At 42.3% G+C, this 22,971-nt stretch overlaps 1 long non-coding RNA gene across 1 annotated transcript; it reads left to right on the plus strand.

Annotated features, from left to right (window-relative positions):
* The first annotated feature begins 1,009 nt into the window (after positions 1–1,009).
* LOC122938386 lies at positions 1,010–7,499 on the plus strand. The gene is made up of 3 exons (XR_006390011.1): positions 1,010–1,103; positions 3,035–3,164; positions 7,408–7,499. It is a non-coding gene; the product is annotated as an uncharacterized LOC122938386 (long non-coding RNA).
* The last annotated feature ends 15,472 nt before the right edge of the window (positions 7,500–22,971 follow it).

The raw sequence follows: 22,971 nt of genomic DNA on the forward strand, positions 1-22,971 counted from the left end.
GCATCGAATGGTCGCAGACTATGCAAATTGGTCTGAAAAATAAAAAAAAACTGCACAATTGTTGCATCACGAAGCATGCTACAAATCCATGAAATAAATTAATAAACTTGGCATTCCTACCTACATACACTACAGACCCATAATATGTGTGTGCATGAGGACTAAAGTCTAATGATTGTATATCAAGGAATTGCACATTATGTTCATTTACTGACCGCATGTATTCTACAGCGCTAGAGGGACAATGCGTCTCCATATGGTGCTGTATTCGGCTCTGTATGTGACCCTCTAGGGGGGAATTACTCCATAATATGCATTCTGATGACGCATGGCATCATCTAAGAAAATGAAATGAGACACATGCAGAGATACAGTAGAACCCCATATATTCTTATAGGCAGGGTTCCATAGATTGTTATGGACTGAATTCAAAGAGGACCTCTCCTGACATGTCTGTCTCTCACCTCTCCTGACACGTCTGTTTTAGCAACCGTCCGCAAATCACAGCTCCGCAAAACATGGATACTGGCCGAATGCATGCCACCGTGTTTTTTTTTTCTCCTGCTGAAATGTCCTATCCTTGTCCATGTTCTATTTTTTTGCAGGGGTGCTGATGAATGGGTCCGCATCTGATCCACAAAAAATGTGGATCGGATGAGGAATAAAACTACGGCCGTGTGCATGAGCCCTTAATCAATCGATTGCTGTAGGAACATTGTCCGGATGTGTAGGGACACACTCCCAACTGGTAACACCCAGTTGTCAATTTTTTTCAATACATTTCTAGTAGTAATAACAATGGTAAAGTACAACGCAGAGGTATGAGAAAAGATGCTCCAGAATTGTTATTTTATGAGGAGTGTACTTATTTACTCTCAGGGGTGGTGACAGGCACTCTTTAAATAAAGTATGCAGCAACCTCTAAGGGTATATCTCGCAGCTAAATTTTAATACTAGTGTAAACTCCAGGCACTGTATAAATTTACTTAATGCAGGAGACCACTGTGATCAGTGACTGGCTGAGCAGCCATCTTCTGGCATTCCCTTCCAGGCCCAGGCTGTGGACAGCAGGTATCGGGGGCAGAATCAGGAGATTGATGAGGGTCAGTATGGCTTCTTATTTAATTTTAAGTCACTGTGAACCGTATATTTAAATTAACGAATACCGCTGGACAACCTCTTTAAGCTGCTATAACTTAAAGTGTCACTATACTGTCAAAATACATTTGACATATCATAGCGACATATCAAAGGTTTTGATCGGTGGAGGTCTCAGCACTCAGACCATCACAGATCATTAGAACAAGGAAAGAAAGGCGCTTGTTCTAGCAATAGGTGGGAGTCTCAGCACTCGGACCTCCACCGATCATTAGAACAAGGAGAGAGAGGCATTCGTTCTAGTGATAGACCTCCACCGATCAAAACCTTTGACAAGTCACTATGATATGTCAAAAGTATTTTGACACTTTAATGACACTTTGATTAGTATGATGACTTAAAGAATATGATTCAAAACTGGCAAATACAAAGAGTCTGGTCTACAGCCCATAGTTTTATAAAAATTAATAGGTTGACTGAACTGGCAGATGCATACAAACGCAATGGAAAGTGCAGGGGCATGCATCAAGGCATATGTGGTACCTCATACCTCAACATCTGTATTAGCAATAGAGCTCCTGTTTTCATTATGGCATGCTCTACAAGGATAGTTCTGTACGTATGGTTTGAGAAGGAGCCAGTGTGGCAGCACAAGAAGTTAGTATGGCGTCACTCCCATGCACTGTTGAACAGGCTCCATGCATATAGCTCTGCCATAAGCATATTGTCTTAGGGGCCTACTACACTGCCCAATGTATGGGGATTGAGAGCGCCAATGGATGAACACATCCATCAGAACTCACTTGAACCGGCCTGATTACACAGGGAGATGTGCTGCCAACAGGGGCGTAACTACCATAGCGGCCAACCATGCGACTGATATTGGGCACAGGGCAAGAGGGGGCCCAGTCTTAGTTGGGATTATCTCCTCTTCTACTGGAGGTGAAAACTTGGTCAGGACCCTCTGAAGGAACAACTTTTAGCAACTGAAGCAGTGGAAAAATGTCCCAAGGGTCATGGGGGGCCTGGTTTGATCCTTGCTATGGGACCCTTGCTTCTCTATGTACGCCACTGGGGCTTCTTTCATCCTGATGAAGGATACCCATGACATCAGCTGCTCGATTATGCAGGCCAATTATTGGGGATGCTTACTCCTTATAATTGGCCCTAAAGTCGTGCAGGGTAATAGGACCCTTTGCCAATTATAGCTGTTTTTAATCCATTCTATCTATATCATGCACCAAACTAGGTCCAGAATTAAGGTAAGTCCTTGTCATACGGAAATATTGGTGTTGGAACCAAAGTTAGCGCAGTATGAGCAACATACAGTGTAATCAAAATCAATTGAAATAGCAGCATTGCAATAATTAGATATGTATCCACATGCGTATCTTGCAACAGGCTTTGTACTTTTCTTTGCATATGCATTTGCATACTAATGTACATTATTTTATTTGAACGTATTGCCGTTTGTTTACGTGCAATAAATAAAATATTATAAAATCTACTAAAAGAAAAACTTTATCTCAGACCTTTATGTGTTTTCACGAAAAGTTAAACAATCGTAGGAGGTGAAACCCTGGGGTTTTTCCCGTTAACATTTTATGTGACATTATACTAGGGTAAGCACAGTTTGGTGTATGATTCAGAATTTGACATGTCTGTGGTTTTTGCTACATGAGATAAACGCTGCATGTAGGTGTTATCATACTGTGCAATCTGGCAGTGCTATAACATAAAGTGAATTCAAACTGTACAAGTAAAAAAAAATACTAATTTCCCCTGCTAGAGCAATTTATGTGTGGGCTAAATATACAAATACAATTAATGGCCTTACCATGAAGCCTGATTCATATCTTTTAGGTTAGCCCCCACCTTTCATAGAACACGCATAAAGGTAAAAAAAAAGCCTTAGTAACTAAATATCTTTTTACAGTAATGCTGAAGACATAGATGTCTAAGTCCATGTCTACCTTCATGAGGCCATTTCATTCTGCTCATACGCAGGATGTAATTCAGTTATACCAGGATCAAGGGGCCAAACATTGGTGTGCAAAGTGAAAAGGGTAGGTAACTATTTCATATTGCTCTAATAAAGCTAAAATACAAAATAAAGAAACATAATATTCATTCAAAACATCTAATAGTTTTGTGGCTATGACTCTTAGGCCCCCTGCACACGAACGTGTGCTTCCCGTTGCCGTATTGCGGACCGCATTTGCAGATCCGCAATACACGGGTATTCGTTCCATGGGCATTCCGCATCACGGATGCGGACCCATTCACTTGAATGGGTCCGCAAATCCGGAGATGCGGAATGGTGCGGAACGGAAGCACGGAACGGAACCCTACCGAAGCACTACGGAGTGCTACTGTGGGGTTTCGTCCCGTACTTCCTTTCCGCAAAAAGATAGAACATGTCCATCTTTTTGCGGAACGGCCGGATCGCGGACCTATTAAAGTGAATGGGTCTGCAATCCACTGCGGCTGCCCCACGGAGTGTGTTTGTGCACGACCACGGGGTGCACGCGTTCGTGTGCAGGGGGCCTTATGCAGATCTATGTGTCTCGATGGTTACAGACTACAAACAAACCCTGTGTGGTCTGATTCTTTTACTGCTCTACACCCTCAGCCTCTTTCCTTGCTAATCTACAGACAGTAGTAGTAGTGAGAGCAAATGAAAGAGTAATAAATGACTGCGGGATCAGATTACAACAGGGCTCAGCAACCTCTATAGATCTGGCTGTGGTGAAACTACAACTCCCAGCATGCTCCATTCACTTCTACAGGAGGTTTGAGAACAGTTGAAACAAGTGTGTATGCAGGGAGTTGTAGTTTTGCCGCAGCTGAAGTGCAGGAGGTTACTGATCCCTGGACTAGATTGTAGCCTGTAAGGCATCATTCATATTTCCGTGTCTGTTTAACGTCCATTCGTGTTTCACCCATGAAGTTGTCCGTGAAGGACCCATGTTTGGTCCATGTGTCTGTTTTTTGCCCTCCGTGTGTCATCTGTATTCCACGGACACTGCTCAGCTGAAAATTTATTTCCAAAGCATCTCCTATCATCAGTGGTCAGTGAAAAACAGCCCAAACCTGGCCAAACATGAATGCCATCCGTGTTGTGTCTGTGATTTTCACAAACCCACAGACTTCAATGGGTGTGTTTGGTCCGCATCATGGACCAAAGTAGTGCATGTCTCTAATTTTTTTCCACTGACCCACGGTCAGTAAAAAAATACTGATGTGTGAACAAACACATTAAAATCAATGGGAATGTGTGCTGTCATGTGCACAAGGCCTAAACATGGAAACATAAAGGTCTGCGCATAAGCAGTAGACACGAATGGGGTCATTTATCAAACTGGTGTAAAAAAGAACTGGCTTAGTTGCCCATAGCAACCAATGAGATTCCACCTTTCACTTTTGACAGCTCCTTTGGAAAATGAAAGGTGGAATCTGATTGGTTGCTATGGGCAACTAAGCCAGTTCTACTTTACACTAGTTTGATAAATGACCCCAAAAATGGTAAAAGATTTTTAATCAGGTCTATTTTCAAAGTAGTTTTTTTGTTATATATGTGTTAGATGAATTGGAAGAATTAAAAAATATGACAAAAAGTATATTTTGAGGTAAACCTTCAGGGTGCCCTTACACGTGGCCTGCAGAGCAACCGTAACAGCATGTGGATTATTGCTGATTGCTGTGTTCCCTGGCAAGTATACAGGAAAAAGGGCAATTTGGGTGCTTTTCCAGTTGCTCGGCAGCAGGTTGCATGTGAACCCTTCAGCCCCAGGACTGGACCTTTGTGACTTTGCCACAGATCTGTTGATGGGCCCCATTGTGGCGGTTATTGCATCAGTTACCAGGCTCCAAAAATGTTTAGTGCATTTGGCCAAAGTTGCAATTTTCAATCGGCACATGAAGACATTTACTTTTTTGCACTGGAAACAATAAGAAAAGCAGCCACTATATGGGAATTGTGTACAGGTATGTAACCTAATCGGTATAGTGGGATCTGCTAAAGTGCGTTCATGCAGAACCTATTTTGGCTATGAGAAATGGTAACTTGCTGAATAAGTCTCTACAAAATTCTTAGAAATGCGAAGACACAATATATTCAGAGCTTGCATGACAAGGAGGTTTACCCTCGGGTTTGATGTGTCTATTGCTAGCTGAGTGCGTATACATACAGTAATGTGGAAATGTCGCCCAATGGAAAGGTTTTTTCATTTTGTCAACACATGAACATATTAATATTCCATCTTCAGTCAAAGACAAAGGTGATGTAGTTCTATAAAGCAATACCCAACAGACTGTACCCATAATCAGCGCTATTAAACCAGGCATACCGTGTGGTGGGGTTGATCATGAGAAATAAAATGAACCTTCTACTGCTGCAAATGGATGTGCCATTGCAGAATAATTATAACTTTTATGCAGATTAGGCCATCAGAGCCCCAAGGGGCTGGCCTAGCTCTCCAAAGCACTGCTTCACCTCCTTCTCTCCCACATGCCCCCCCCCCCCTTATTGCCTAGTCAACTGCACATGCGCCAATGAAGTCTTGGTAGCACATGCACAAGATTTCAGAGCCAGGCATCTGAACACTGAGGATACCTGACCCTGTCAATCAGACCATGAGGGTGGCAACGGGGAGGAGGAGGGGAAGAAGTGGTGCCCCAAGGGTCTAGGCCAGCCCCTTAGTAACAATATTAATTATGCTACAGTGGTACATCCAATTGTAGTTGATTTTATTCACCATGAACAACCCTACCAAGCAGTATGCTTAGTTTAATTGATCATGGTGACAAATGCTCTATAATGGCATTTTTGTATGCCTGGTGTTCTTTTTTTTTTATGGCATGTAGGTCTCCTGTAATGTCACTTCCTCTGCAGAGCTGTATAGGAAGAAAGCACTGGTAAAAGAAAAAAAAGCCATTATAAATACACCTGTTTGTCCTAAATTTGATATTTCCTATAGATGTTCATGCAACAACTGGAAATGGCATTTTTGTGCCTAAAAAGTGTCAAAGAATGTGAAATTCTTCAAAAATAACAGAAAAAAAAGATCTATAGGAGTTTCCCCACAAGAAATATTTTCACCTAAATGACTCTATAACTGATGATTAGTTCAAGTCTCCCAGAACTCATATAAAGAAGGATTTGTCTGGAGAGGTAGTTGAGCATGCATGCTGCTGCCCCGACATACACTACTGCAGGCATGCTCAACCTGCGGCCCCCCAGCTGTTGTAAAACTACAACTCCCACAATGCCCTGCTGTAGGCTGATAACTGTAGGCTGTTCGGGCATGCTGGGAGTTGTAGTTTTGCAACAGCTGGAGGGCCGCAGGTTGAGCATGCCTGCACTACTGCACTCAGCTATTTTCAGAAGTCCTATAGAAATAAATAGAGAATGCATTGCACAAGCATAGCCACCGCTCCATTCACTTCTACAGGATTGCTGGAAATAGCCGAACCAGAAATCCAATAGAAATAAATGGACGGTGCCACGCATGGACAGTTGTTCTCCAGTCACTTTGGGTATCCTGTTCTAGAGACAGGAGCCTGGGATCTGCACCTGTATGACATTAGTGGCATATCCTAGTAATATGCTACTAGTGGTGAGATAATTCATTTAAAGGTAAAATGTTAGAAAATGGCCTATTGTTTAAATCAGGACTTTGTTTCAAATATCTTTTAGTGCCGTTTTTTTCATGTCACTACATGCATTAAAAATAACATTCTGAAATCTTGCAGTTTTTACTCTCGCCCCTGAAGGCTAACACTTCCTGTGCTGTAGAGATCACATTTCTGTTATTACAGATAGGGTTTAAGTGAAAGTTATTAAAAGCTTTGTATACACAGGAGCCACTATTCACAATAGGTGATAATCATGGTTAACCTCCTTCCCCTCCCTGCACAATGACCTCTGCACAGGTCACAGACAAGCCTAGAATACCCTAGAAGTCAATGAACATCTCCAGTCTACAGGTTCCTATGGTCCATGTGGCTGCTTCAAAGCATATTTCTAAATGCTGCTCAACAAGCTGGTCGCCCCTATAATCATGTACAGAAAATTAGAGATGATACATTCCATTTAAGGCTTTTGTAAATGTATTTGTCAGGCAGCATGTTCTTAGCAACCAGCCTACCTCAAATTATTCAGGCACAAGGCCAGACTGGCATTGAGCTCGGGGCAGAGAAGTGGTTTGGCAGTGATGGAACTATGCTACTCACCGGCATATTAATCATATAGAAAAGAAAAAAAGAAGTTTAGCTGAATAACATTTTAAGTATATTTTCTTCTTCTAGGCCATGTTAATCTACCGAAATATGATTTGGATATGAGATAGTGAGATCCATAAATTACACGTAAAGACCCTGCAGTCGGGGGTGGATGAGGGTGAGATGAACTATGAACATCAATAAGGGAAATGCATAGTTTATGGATTTTTTTTTTTTTACTAAATCAATGTTATCTTTACATTTTATACCAATCAGTGTTTTCCTATATTAATAAGAATGTTGGAGATCGCTGGGTAGAGGAGCATCAGGGGACAATTTAATGAATCCAGTCATTATGATGCTGAACATTGCTGGTAAGGGTGGCACCAGAAGAGTCTGTCCCGTCTGCTTGTAGTTTCCTTCTTGTGTTGAAGGAAATCTAATAGTACTATTGGGGTTATAAGATACCTGCATATTTCTGTAGTCTAGCTTTGCACTGCGTACGACATACATCTTACCATTGCAAAAATCTTTCATTTTGGCATCCAGTTGTCCTAGAAATGCCAAGTTATGTGAACCATTCCTTATAGAATAAGGTAAGGGGAATAACCAGTAGAATAGGTCATGGTGTACTTACTTTTTTTTTATAAAGGCTAATACTAATATCTGATCTGCATTAAAGTTTAAGGGGTTTTCTGGGATTACTGTGTTTTTAACAGATATGTTTATGTAGGTGCTTACCTCATCTACATCTTCCCCATGTTTTTTTTTTCAGGTCTCCTGACCAGTTTTCTCCATGTAAACAGATCACTCTGATTGGTTTACGTCTTGTATGTAGCACCTCCTGTTGCTCTATCCAACCAAACCCATGATGCACTTCTCCTTTCTCTGACACAACTTCAGCACCGCCCCTAACAATGTCTAGCTAATTTATAGCTCCTCCCACCAAACTAGTTACATAGACACTCCCCTTTCACTGACACGCCCATGGACATAACATCGCAGGAAATAAGGAAGAGCTGCATGGACATGGTCATGTGAACGGAAGATAGCAGCAATAAAAGTAACAGAAATACATTACAAAATTACAGCTACCATCATAAATGATTATTTTAAAGGATGTTGATGCCAACTGGAAAAGCCCTTTAAATGCAGGCTTTGGAACATATTTTTTATTTATTGAACGTTTTTCACTTAGGTTTCTGGGTGTATGAAATAGCACATAATGACACATAATAAAATAGTGCACTAGTTCATGAGCTGTATTTGTCATCCTATAGATGTAGCAGGTGAGGGGAGAAGATAACAGAGCTTTTGATCACAATGAGTCCTCTTTGAAATCCTAAATCTGAATAATCCCTTATTTGTCAGGTGTTTTTTCATGTTGAGAAGAAGCGCACGGCAGCCAGCAGTCAGATAGGGAGCTTCTACTTGTCCGGACTGGTGTTTTGTGTAAAGTGTCATTATTTTTGGAGACATCCTTCTATAGAAAAGACATATGGTAAGCGCTACACCTGTCCTGTACTCCACACCTGCTTGTAGACAGAGTGCCTGCTGTACATCACAAGCCAGGGGGCAAAAGCATGGCTATTTACATACTGGACATCAGCCACGTGCTTTCACCATTTTCAATCCTCATCAAGATAAAAAGGTCTGCAGGAGGCAGAGGATGTAGGAACAAAACAAGGTTATCTACCCCCATCTCTTCAGGGAGGCAAGCGCTATCCGCAACCTTCCTGACAAGGATTTCAATTAGGAGAACAAACAGAATTAGACACAATGGATTGACATGCACTCATATAGTGTGAAATGCTGAGAGATTAAAAGAAGTTCCCAATTCATGAAAATATATGCTGTGCATACCTTACCATAGTCACTGCCTATATTGTGTCACTATAATCACCGATCTCTTTATTACAACTAATATTATTAGTAACAGCAGTACTGGTCATAGGTTGGAATTAAAGGGGTTGTCCAACATTTTGATATTGGATAGGTCATCAATATCTGATGAGTGGGGGTCTGACTCCTAGGACCCCTGCCGATTAGCTGTCTGAAGAAGCCATAGTGCTCCAGTAAGCGCTGAAGCCTCTTTATAGCATACCAAGCACAATGCTGTACATTGTATAGTGTCTGTGCTTGGTATTACGGCTCAGGCCCATTCACTTGAATGATACTGAGCTTTGCCTAGGCTATGTGACTTTTGAACATGACATCACTGGCCTAGGAGGAGGCCACATACATTTCCCAGATCAGGGAAGGGATTTTCCAAGACTTAAATACTGATGACATATCCTCTGATACCTGGGACCCTCGCCGGTCAGCTGTTTGAGAAGGCAGCAGTAGCGCCATGGCCTTCTCTCTGCTTTTCCTAGGCCAGTGACGACACATTCATCGGTCACGCAACCTAGGAGCAGCCGCATAGAAATGAATGGAGCTGAGCTGCGATACCAAGCACATCCACTATACGATGTACGGGCATTGTGCTTGGTAAGCTGCGAGAAGGCCGCAGCACTCACAGGAGCACCGGTGCTTTCTCAAAACAGCTGATAGGTCATCAGTATTTAAGTCTCGGAAAATCATTTTAATACACACTACAGTGTAATAGCATTAGATAGTACACATTTTATATTGATTAGAAGCAGTACTAGTAATCATAGTGCTTTATAACTTTTAATTGTTAATAATGTATGTTTTATGGTCGCCAAATTGTACATCCTTTATAATGAGTTCTGTTGAAAACTGTAATAATAAAATAATGGTTTATTCTTTAAATGTCTGAGAATATCTTCAATTCCTCCTTTCAGAATAGGTTTATATATTGTTTTTACTTTGAAAAGTTGAAGGGAAATATTTAACAAAAAAAAGTAGTCCAAAAAGTTTTTCTCCTTCTGGATTATTGGTGCGGGCTAAGCTGAACCAGGCTATTAGTGTGTGCCCCGAGGCTGCACGCTAGACTCAGACAAACTCAGTCCCATCTGTCACTATATCTGGGGCATCTTGGCTGCATAATTGGGCAAGGCTTGAAAAGACTATAGACAGGGCCATGTGGTAACCCTGCAGAGTGAAGAGAGGGTGAGGACAGGAGGGGAATGCTTACTGGAGGATGGAGAATGCAATAGAGTGACATGACACTCCAAGCCTAGTTAATCACAGCAGCTGACGGCAGGAGAGAGCTATACATCCACTTATACCAGGGCCGCTACCCTGGCCGGCCTACAGCTGCAATTACAAATTCAGAGAAGTAGCTTTAATTTGCAGCAGGGATTAAGGCTTTCCTCATTTGGCCCTGCCGTGGTCACAAAGGAAATAGGCAGGGCCTTTGTAAGACCATTAGTAAAGAACAATGAAACGCTGACAGGATAATCAGAGTGAAAAGGGGAGTAAAACTTGGCATGTGCCGGAGATCGGGTTCTAGCTCATTATGCATGACAGCAGATGGACTATGGCCTAGTTACCAGGCAGAACTCAAACCTCTCCAGGGGGATGGGTGTCCCATACTACAACTACTGTCACTACTAGAGCTCACACTATTACAGCACTCTATCCTGCGGATCATTAGGGATCATCAACAGGTCGGTTTCCTGAAACCAACAAGTCTTATTATTACTCAATATTTTCTATCTGTAGAATGATACAGACATGCCCCAAATATTAGATGTCCAATGCAAAAGAGTTAAAAACATATAAGTGGCACTACACTCTCTACACACTAGATTTATTGAACCATCAGTGCACTTGTAGTCCACCAAGCATTTAGATGAAGGCGCACTATACTTCAAACAGCATACAAAAAGCCAATATTGTACATCCACCCCAAAAAATCCACTTCTTACTTTATCACATAAAATCCATAAAAGTTCACACAGGCACATGGGGTTAGGTAGCAGTGTTCCACCATACACGGGTCAGTCTATGGGGAACTGAAACCTAACCAGGGGTGCACCACCAATGAGGCCAGGTGAGGCGATCACCTCAGGCAGCACCAGGTAGTGGCAAGAGGGGGGCAGCGGAAGGGCCATGGGCAATGAGCATTTTCATTGTGGGGGGGGGGGTGCGCTGTTTCAGTTTTCGCCTCAGGTAGCAACAAGGCTAAGTGCACCCCTGTACCTAACCATATGAGTCTATGAACATTTATGTATTTATCTCAATAAGGTAAGTAGTAGATTTTATTGGTGAGTGTCATCCCAACTTTCTTTCTTTTGGATCTGCAAATATTAGATGTATTTCAGATGTTATAGATGGCATGTATACCACTGTCATTTAACTATGCTATTTATGGGTATGAAAAAGCAGATTTCAAATCCATGCTCCACCAAAGACATACAGTGGCAAGAAAAAGTATGTGAACCCCTAGACTAATGACATCTCCAAGAGCTAATTGGAGTGAGGTGTCAGCCAACTTGAGTCCAATCAATGAGATGAGATTTGAGGTGTTGGTTACAGCTGCCCTGCCCTATAAAAAACACACCAGTTCTGGGTTTGCTTTTCACAAGAAGCATTGCCTGATGTGAATGATGCCTTGCACAAAATAGCTCTCAGAAGAATTGTTGACTTGCATAAAGCTGGAAAGGGTTATAAAAGTATCTCCAAAAGCCTTGCTGTTCATCAGTCCACGGTAAGACATATTGTCTATAAATGGAGAAAGTTCAGCACTGCTGCTACTCTCCCTAGGAGTGGCCGTCCTGTAAAGATGACTGCAAGAGCACAGCGCAGACTGCTCAATGAGGTGAAGACGAATCCTAGAGTGTCAGCTAAAGACTTACAAAAGTCTCTGGAATATGCTAACATCCCTGTTAGCGAATCTACGATACGTAAAACACTAAACAAGAATGGATTTCATGGGAGGATACCACAGAGGAAGCTACTGCTGTCCAAAAAAAAACATTGCTGCACATTTACAGTTTGCACAAGAGCACCTGGATGTTCCACAGCAGTACTGGCAAAATATTCTGTGGCAGATGAAACCAAAGTTGAGTTGTTTGGAAAAAACACACAACACTATGTGTGGAGAAAAAGAAGCACAGCACACCAACATCAAAACCTCATCCCAACTGTGAAGTATGGTGGTGGGTGTATCATGGTTTGGGGCTGCTTTATCAAGACATATCAAGACATTTTGCAGGAGAACTTAAGGCCATCTGTCCACCAGCTGAAGCTCAACAGAAGATGGGTGTTGCAACAGGACAACAACCCAAAGCATAGAAGTAAATCAACAACAGAATGGCTTAAACAGAAGAAAATACACCTTCTGGAGTGGCCCAGTCAGAGTCCTGACCTCAACCTGATTGAGATGCTGTGACATGACCTCCCAAGAATATTGCTGAACTGAAACAGTTCTGTAAAGAGGAATGGTCAAGAGCTACTCCTGACCGTTGTGCATATCTGATCTGCAACTACAGGAAACGTTTGGTTGAAGTTATTGCTGCCAAAGGAGGTTCAACCAGTTATTAAATCCAAGGGTTCACATACTTTTTCCACCTGCACTGTGAATGTTTACATGGTGTGTTCAATAAAAACATGGTAACATTTAATTCTTTGTGTGTTATTAGTTTAAGCAGACGGTGATTGTCTATTGTTGTGACTTAGATGAAGATCAGATCACATTTTATGACCAATTTGTGCAGAAATCCATATCATTCCAAAGGGTTCACATACTTTTTATTGCAACTGTATAGAACGTAGAACTATAAATGTAGTCCATTCAGCTGCAGTATGGGAATAAGATAGCTGTAGAACCCCAACAAGGTTTTCTTTCTCCGCACACTTTGTAATGTTAACCAGATAGGAAAGGGGTTAATAGGCTCTTGATTGTGCCACATTTATCTCCTTCAATATACGGAAAGGGGCAAGGAAAAGAAGCACTGGGTCCTTTTGGAAGGTCAGAGTGGCCAAGCAGAGTACCACCAGATCCTCTAGTTGGCCCAGGCTCTAACAGAAAAATGTGCACTAAAGTTTCAGCAGAAGACAAACCTATTGGGAGCTGACCATGAAGTCAGTAACTTGTTATTAGAACTTATTTTTAAAGCCTCATGCACATAGCCTAGTCTGTACGCTGGTCTACAAACCACGGATACCTTCCGCGCAGGGGCATAGCAGCAGACCATGCGACTGCTATGGGGCCCAGGGCAAGAGGGGGCCCAGTCTTAGTTGGGATTATTTCCTCTTAGGCCTCTTTCACACGGGCGTCATGTTTTTTGCCCGGATAAGAGGCGGGTGCGTTGCGGGAAAATGCGCGATTTTTCTGCGCGAGTGCAAAACATTGTCATGCGTTTTGCACTCGCGTGAGAAAAATCGCGCATGTTTGGTACCCAGACCCGAACTTCTTCACAGAAGTTCGGGCTTGGGATTGATGTTCTAATGATTGTATTATTTTCCCTTATAACATGGTTATAAGGGAAAATAATAGCATTCTGACTACAGAATGCTTTGTATAATAGTGCTGGAAGGGTTAAAAATAATAAAAAAGTTAACTCACCTTCTCCTCTTGTTCGCGCAGATGCCACTCTGTTCTTTAGCTGTGGACTGAATGACCTGAGGTGACGTCAGATCACATGCTCCAATCACATGGTCCATCACCATGGTGATGGAGCATGTGATCTGACGTCATCAAAGGTCCTTTAGCCCACAGATAAAGAACAGACCGGCATCTGCGCTAACAAGAGGAGAAGGTGAGTTAACTTTTTTATTATTTTTAACCCCTCCAGCACTATTATACAAAGCATTCTGTATTCAGAATGCTATTATTTTCCCTTATAACCATGTTATAAGGGAAAATAATACAGTGAATAGACTGTCACCTAGAACCCATGCGTGAAAATCGCACCGCATCCGCACTTGCTTGCGGATGCATGCGATTTTCACGCAACCCCATTCATTTCTATAGGGCCTGCGTTACGTGAAAAACGCACAAAGAGGAGCATGCTGCGATTTTCACGCAACGCACAAGTGATGCGTGAAAATCACCGCTCGTGTGCACAGTCTCATAGAAATGAATGGGTCAGGATTCAGTGCGGGTGCAATGCGTTCACCGCACGCATCGCACCCGCACGGAAAACTCGCCCGTGTGAAAGGGGCCTTATACTGGAGGCAAAAACTTTACCTTCTACAGGAACAACTTTTAGCAAATGAGACAGTGGGAAAATAGCCCTTGGGTCATTGAAAAGGGTTTAAATAGTAGATAAACCACCATTTGGCAGAGTTGGGTGCCTGTCTCACTGGGGATTGGTAAGTTCCCCAAGATAGTATAACAATCAAAGCAAGGAAAAAAAAAAAATGGAGACAGCATGTCCAAGGTGGAAGTTTAATCCAGATGCAACGTTTCGGCCAGTGAAGCCTTTGTCAAGCATGCATACACAACAACAAGTGGGGGTTTAAGTACCCCTAAATTAACAACATATGTGAGGGAGTGTCCCAATTAACCCTGGCAGGGTCAGGGGGTGTGCACAAATTTATATACACAACATAGAATACTAATACTTATATAATCCCAAACAATCAAAAAAAAGGGTCTTAGTAGGGTTACCCGAGATGCCATCTGCAAAGAAATATTCCATAAATAGCCAAGTTGATCAACTTAGTCCTGACTACGTGAATGGAACGCATCTGTGTTCCAGGATATCACTTCCGGTTCATAACTTCCAGTCTGGGAGCCAGTAAAGACAATAAGTAAATAATATATTTTTTATACTGGTGACCTATCCACTGGATATATCATCAGTATCTGACCAGTGGGGGTCCAACCCCCGCCGTTCAGCTGTTTGAGAAGGTATCGGCCATATCAGTAGCGTCACGGCTTTCTAGCAGTCTGCCTAAGCCATGTGACATCACATTTATTGGTCACATGACCTAGGCGCAGCTCTGAAGTGAATTCAGGCTGAGCTGGCATACCAAGCACAGCCGCTATAAAATGTACTGCATTGTGCTTGGTGAGCTGAGAGAAGGCCACAGCGCTACGGTGCCTTCTCAAACAACTGATCTCTGCCGATCATATACTGATGACCTATCCAGAGGATAAAAGACCTGCACACAGGTTTTGTATATATGTAAGTCTTCCAGAATTCACCATTGCCTCCATGGCTGAAAGGTGGATGAGGTGTGAATGTTGACTTCACCACCACCAGTAGAGGGATTCATTTTGTTTTATATCTATGGAGCCCCATCTCAATATGTGCACATGTGAACTGCTATAGTGTGAAAAGTAAAAAATCCCTTACTATGCAGAGTGGGAAACAATATTGGTTGTAACCATGTGCAGTGAAATATTTTTCATATGCAAACATAACATCAAGGTTAATGTGACATTTATGACAAGTCAATACAATATGTCATAAGTGAGTTGATTTGTGAGAAACAATACAGTTAAAAAAAAATTCCTTTAATTTCAATACAGAGTAACAACACGATAATAAGGAATACTGACAAAAATCTGCAGAGATCCTTTGTAGATTGTAAGTCCTCATCGACAGGGCCCTCTCTCCTTCTGTATCAGTTTGTAAGTTGTCTTGTTCGTGCTTATTGTACTTATTTTGTTATGTATGTATATCCCTTTTCATATGTACAACACCATGGAATTAAAGCTGCTTTAATAATAACTAGCTGATGACCTGGCATTGCTCGGGTATTTATTTATTGCAATTTCATATTAAATAACAGTGACTTTCACAATGGCCTCCCCTTTAACAGTGACTTTCACAGTGACCGTCCTTTTAACAGTGACTATGACACTGACCGCTCCTTTAACAATGACTTTGACAGTGACCGCCCCTTTACCCCTTTAACAGTGACTTTCACAGTGACCACCCCTTTAACAGTGACTTTCACAGTGGCCCTCCCATTAACAGTCACTACCCCTTTAACAGTGACATTCACAGTGACCGCCCCTTTAACCACCCCAGGACCACCGCACGCAGGATTGCGTCTTTGCGGCGGTCCTGGCGTTGTTCACAGGAACGGAAGGTAAATCTACAGCCAGTTTTGATAACAGCGTCTAATATACCTGCTACCTGGTCCTCTGGTGGTCCCTTTTGCTTGGATCGACCACCAGAGGACACAGGCAGCTCTGTAATAAGTAGCACCAAACACCACTACACTACAACCCCCCCTGTCACTTATTAACCCCTTATTAACCCCTGATCACCCCATATAGACTCCCTGATCACCCCCCTGTCATTGATCACCCCCCTGTAAGGCTCTATTCAGAAGTCCGTATGTGTTTTATGGATCTGATCCATGGATCCGCGGATCTGCAAAACACTTACGGACGTCTGAATGGAGCCTTACAGGGGGGTGATCAATGACATATAGCCCATATAGACTCCCTGATCACCCCCTGTCATTGATCACCCCCCTGTAAGGCTGGCTCCATTTAGAGGTCCGTATGTGTTTTGCAGATCCACGGATCCATGGATCGGATCCGCAAAACACATACGGACGTCTGAATAGAGCCTTACAGGGGGGTGATCAATGACATATAGCCCATATAGACTCCCTGATCACCCCCCTGTCATTGATCACCCCCCTGTAAGGCTGACTCCATTCAGAGGTCCGTATGTGTTTTGCGGATCCACGGATCCATGGATTGGATCCGCAAAACACATACGGACGTCTGAATAGTGCCTTACAAGGGGGTGATCCCTGATCACCCCCCTGTTATGTATCACCCCCCCCCCCCCCCCCGTAAGGCTCCATTCAGACGTCCGTATGTGTTTTGCGGATCCGATCCATGGATCCGTGGATCCGCAAAACACATACGGACCTCTGAATGGAGCCTTACAGGGCGGTAATCAATGACAGGGGGGTGATCAATGACAGGGTGGTGATCACCCCATATAGACTCCCTGATCACCCCCCTGTAAGGCTCCATTCAGACATTTTTTGGGCACAAGTTAGCGGAAATTGATTTTTTTTATTTTTTATTACAAAGTCTCATATTCCACTAACTTGTGACAAAAAATAAAATCTCACATGAACTCACCATACCCCTCACGGAATCCAAATGCGTAAATTCTTTTAGACATTTATATTCCAGACTTCTTACGATTTAGGGCCCCTAAAATGCCAGGGCAGTATAAATACCCCACAAGTGACCCCATTTGGGAAAGAAGACACCCCAAGGTATTTTGTGAGGGGCATGGCGAGTTCATGTAAAATTTTATTTTTTGTCACAAGTTAGCGGAAAGGGAGACTTTGTGAGAAAAAAAAAAATAAATCAATTTCCGCTAACTTGTGCCAAAAGAAAAAAAAACTTCTATGAACTCGCCATGCCCTTCACGAAATACCTTGGGGTGTCTTCTTTCCAAAATGGGGTCACATGTGGGGTATTTATACTGCCCTGGCATTTTAGGGGCCCTAAAGCGTGAGAAGAAGTCTAGAATCCAAATGCCATCCTAAAAGATACTCATTGGAATTTGGGCCCCTTTGCGCACTTAGGCTGCAAAAAAGTGTCACACATGTGGTATCGCTGTACTCAGGAGAAGTTGGGCAATGTGTTTTGGGGTGTCTTTTTACATATACCCATGCTGGGTGAGAGAAATATCTCTCTATAATGACAACTTTGTATAAATAAAATGGGAAAAGTTTACTTTTATGGCGATACCACATGTGTGTCACTTTTTTGCAGCCTAAGTGGGCAAAGAGGCACAAATTCCAATGAGTACTTTTAGGATTTTACAGGGCATTTTTTTACACATTTGGATTACAGACTACTTCATCACTCATTAGGGCCCCTGAAATGCCAGGGCAGTATAACTACCCAACAAGTGACCCCATTTTGGAAAGAAGACACCCCAAGGTATTTCGTGATGGGCATAGTGAGTTTGTGGAAGTTTTTATTTTTTGTCACAAGTTAGTGGAATATGAGACTTTGTAAGAAAAAAAAAATCATAATTTTCCGCTAACTTGTGACAGAAAATAAAAAGTTCTATGAACTCACTATGCCCATGAGCGAATACCTTAGGGTGTCTACTTTCCGAAATGGGGTCATTTGTGGGGCTTTTCTACTGTCTGGGCATTGTAGAACCTCAGGAAACATGACAGGTGCTCAGAAAGTCAGAGCTGCTTCAAAATGCGGAAATTCACATTTTTGTACCATAGTTTGTAAACGCTATAACTTTTACCCAAACCATTTTTTTTTTACCCAAACATTTTTTTTATCAAAGACATGTAGAACAATAAATTTAGAGAAAAATTTATATATAGATGTCGTTTTTTTAGAAAAATTTTACAACTGAAAGTGAAAAATGTCATTTTTTTGCAAAAATTTCGGTAGATTTCGATTAATAACAAAAAAATGTAAAAATGTCAGCAGCAATGAAATACCACCAAATGAAAGCTCTATTAGTGATAAGAAAAGGAGGTAAAATTCATTTGGGTGGTAAGTTGCATGACCGAGCAATAAACGGTGAAAGTAGTGTAGTGCAGAAGTGTAAAAAGTGGTCTGGTCATTAAGGGTGTTTAAGCTAGGGGGGGCTGAGGTGGTTAACAGTGACTTTGACAGTGACCGCCCATTTAACATTGACTTTCATCAGTGACCGCCCTTTTATCAGTGGCCCCTGCCCCCCATGCATGTAGCAGTATAGTTGTGCCGTCATATGTCATATGACTGAATATTTCAGGACCTGCGAACTACTAAAACCTGTGATCAGTTGTTATGGCAACCTGGAGCAGGACCTGCAAGCTTCTATTGGCTGATAAGGGACATGTGACCGTGTGTATGGCAGTTAGGATTTAAGTGAAAAGCTGGCAAGCTTGTATTGGCTAATGCAGGTCATTTTTTGGGAATATCTCGGGAACGGTACGTCCTTGAGAGCTGAGACCCCCGCAAATTTTTTTTCCAGGTAGCAAGGGATGTGTATACCAAGTTTCGTTGAAATGGATGGTTGCGTTTTTGACTTTTTGCTGAACATACATACACACGTACACACATACATATATACATGCACACATACATATATACATACACATACATACACACATACGTCTTTTTTTATATAGATAGATAGATAGATAGATAAATGACAATAATAATCGGGGGTGGACTGGCCATAGACCCTACAGGGAATTTTCCCAGTGTGCCAAAGGCCAGGGAGCTGCCCAAGCCAGAATTAGCTCCTTTGTTTTCTTGGTATTGAGTATGAGGTTGTTGTTCTTACTCCATCTCTCTAGGTTCTCAAACTTTAGAGTCATAATAGAAGTCTATGGGCTGCATAACGGATCTGTCTCATTTCCGTTATGTAGGGGAGTCCTCTCCTGCATAACGTAAACCGGACGGATCTGTTATGCAGCCCATAGACTTCTATTATGACAGAATGAATAACTGAAGGCATTCCGTTATACATTCCGTCATAGAATTACGTTAAGGTCCGTGGTAACGGAATCCATAACGCACTTCACCTTTTACCAGTAAACGAATCGCAAACAAATTTCATAACCGGAAATTCGCTCATCTCTAATTATAGTCTCTCCCCCTGTGACATCAGATCACCCTGTAGCTGAGCGCTCACACACACTGACGGCAGATAACATGTACATTGTATTTGGCAGTCTGCAGCTCAGCTTCAGTCCTTTCAGCAGTGGCATGAACTTCATTCACCAGCGGGTGACACTAGACATGTGACTGGCCAAAATTAGCTTGCATCACGTTGTGCTATAAGTCAGCTGACCATGACCTGGCATTTTCAGGAATCTAGTGATTACAACAGTTCCCAGATATTGCATCAGAATTTCCCTTTCACTGGCGAGAAAGCCATGGGACATGTTTTCATGTTATTGTGCTCGCAGGAAGGAATTCAACACATGGGAGCAGAGCAGAAAACACGTTTCTCCCCACTTTCTCATTTCTATGTGTTCTTTTTTTCCCCATTTCCTATGTGAATAACTATCGGCATTCAGAGAAAACTAAGGAGGAGATTTTTCATGATTCAAAGGAAAAGTGGAATAGTTGCCCATAGCAACCAATCAAATTCCTGCTCTCATTTGCCTGAGGGCTTTTGGAAAATGAAAGCAACAATCTGATTGGTTGCTATCGGCAACTGCTCCACTTGCCCTTTACACTTGCTTTGATAACTCTCCTCCATAGCCTTCACTATACATTTTTGAAAGGTTACATTTTAAATTCAAGCTTTGCACACAGGAGAGCATATAACTATGTCTCCTTTTGTAAGTGCGCTTGTCATTTACAATGGGGCATGTGTACGCTGGTATGTAATACTAGCATAGCATGAACAGTAATGCGGCATAGCCCTATGTCTAATTCGAAACAGGGAACGGACATTTGTCTGAACAGAAAAGTAGCTGAAAACCTTAGTAATTCAGTCAAATAAAGGGGGATTGAACTAAAAGACACGCCCTTATAGTTGGTAAATTTGGGGCATGTAAGCTCCGCCCCGGGAATGCCACAAACACAACCGGAGTCACATGCTTATGGGTGGGGCTTACATCATTTCGGCTGGGGACTGTCCCTGAAAGTTAGGGACAACTATTGTTAAGTATGCTCTTTTTGAGCTATTATTTTCCATGCAATTGCACCACCTTTTTCTACTATGGGGCTAATTTACTAAACCCATCTAAAATGTAAACAGTGTTAACGTGAACTAGACAGATGCGCCAGATTCATCACGGCATGACACTTTTGTCTAACTTTATACTACCTATGGTTGGCTTATCCTGAGACTACATTTGGCACCAAAATTGTGGTGCAAATTGTCACATCTTAAGCCACACCTATTTCCTGCTAAAACATGCCCCTTTCCATCTAAGCCACACCCTTCCACAAGCGTTATATAGTGCAAATGAGTAAATATCGTGGCCCAATGTTTCTAGTTATGCTCCTTGTTGGCATGCTCAGTATTCCAGCCAGGGACAGAACTGGGAACTTAATGTGGCCCTGGAAAAAATCCTAAAACTGGCCCCATGTTGTAAGTGGTCCAAATTGATAGAAGGAGGGGCAACAGAAGTAGACGGGGTTAGCAATACCATAGTACAAAATACCGTCCCATCAGCACCCTATACCACAGTGCAGCACAATATATTGCCCTAAAATCTGCCCCTTTGTGGTATCCTTCAAAAGATGCCATTTTCTGTCCTTTTCCACCAGTTGTCTCAGATTAGGATATGAAGCAGGGGGCTAGGGGTTGAGGTGTGGACCACAGCCGTTGAATTCTGAAGGACATGTGCAGTCACTGGCCAGATATATGAGTACCTGATTCTCACAGTGTTAATTACTGTTGAGAGATCATTATGTGAGAGGAGGGCTCGGGTGGCCCCCTGGACATCAGCCCACGAGAAATTTCCCTGTAAGGTCTATGGCCAATCCGCCCCTGATTCCAGCTTTCATTACAGAACTCTTTGACATGCCATTCTTGTTGCAGTGCCCCTTTGCAGCCGGCGGGGTGTGCTATCACATGTAAATGGAAGAATGTGGTCTAAAAACAATCTGTGGCTCCCAGCTGTTGTTGCATTCCAGCTCAGATTGTGCAGCAGGCTGGCAGGACATGCTAGGAGTGGTAGTTTCACAGCAACAGACCGGACTGCAAACCACTACACTAGAATATGCCCAGGTTTATCCTTGTTCTTAGGCTCATCCTATATTTTGTGGTATATACAGTATATATATTTATATAGAGTGCTAGTTAATACCGTCTATTACTTGCATGGCTGCCCATAGCAACCAATCAGATTCCTCCTTTCATTTTCCAAAGGAGCTTTCAAAAATGAAAGGTGGAATCTGATTGGTTACTATGGCCAACTTTGCCAGTTCTACTTTACACCAGTTTGATAAATGACCCCATTTGATTAATTATTATTATTATTATTATTATTATTATTTTATTTTAAATAGACCATTATGTTTGTAAAAGAAAGGCTTTTAAAGGGCATCTGTCAGCAGATTTGTACCCAAGAAATTGGCTGACCTGTTACATGTGCACTTGGCAGCTGAAGGCATCTGTGTTGGTCCCAAGAAGTTTTAATATATGCAAATGAGCCTTTAAGAGCAATTAGCAGAAACCCATATGCATGTCCGTCTTTCCATTAAAACAGGGGAACAGGGGCCCCCATTCTAATGATCATCATCAGGAGCCCCAGCCATTGTAACCCTGCCGATTAGACACTTATGCCCTATCGACAGGTAAGTTGATGTAAAGCAGGCATCCTCAAACTGCGGCCCTCCAACTGTTGCAAAACTACAACTCCCAGCATGCCCGAACAGCCTACAGGTATTAGCCTACAGCAGGGCATTGTGGGAGTTGTAGTTTTACAACAGCTGGGGGGCCGCAGTTTGAGGATGCCTGATGTAAAGGGACAACTTCTTTAAATGGCAACCATTTAGATGAATGGCCTTCCATATAATACATAGATTGGTTCTGCCAAATGCCTCTCCTCGGGGCGTGGTGACTCCCCCTCTCTGATACATTTATGCCCTAGCAGGGCATATGGAAGGGGGGGGGGGGGGTCTGAATGAGAAACTACAATTAATTTTTTTGTAATAATATATTATTATTAAGAGCACCTACTCTTATATAACCACAATGCTGACATGGAGAACTAATTCATCTAGGACAATTAGTCACAAGAGACAGCTAAATAGATAATTTTCAGGAGGCCACCTACATGGTATTGTCTTAACCAATTTGGAAGATGCTTGGAATGCCT

This window comes from Bufo gargarizans, chromosome 1, assembly GCF_014858855.1.
Source record: "Bufo gargarizans isolate SCDJY-AF-19 chromosome 1, ASM1485885v1, whole genome shotgun sequence".
Classification (NCBI taxonomy): domain Eukaryota; kingdom Metazoa; phylum Chordata; class Amphibia; order Anura; family Bufonidae; genus Bufo; species Bufo gargarizans.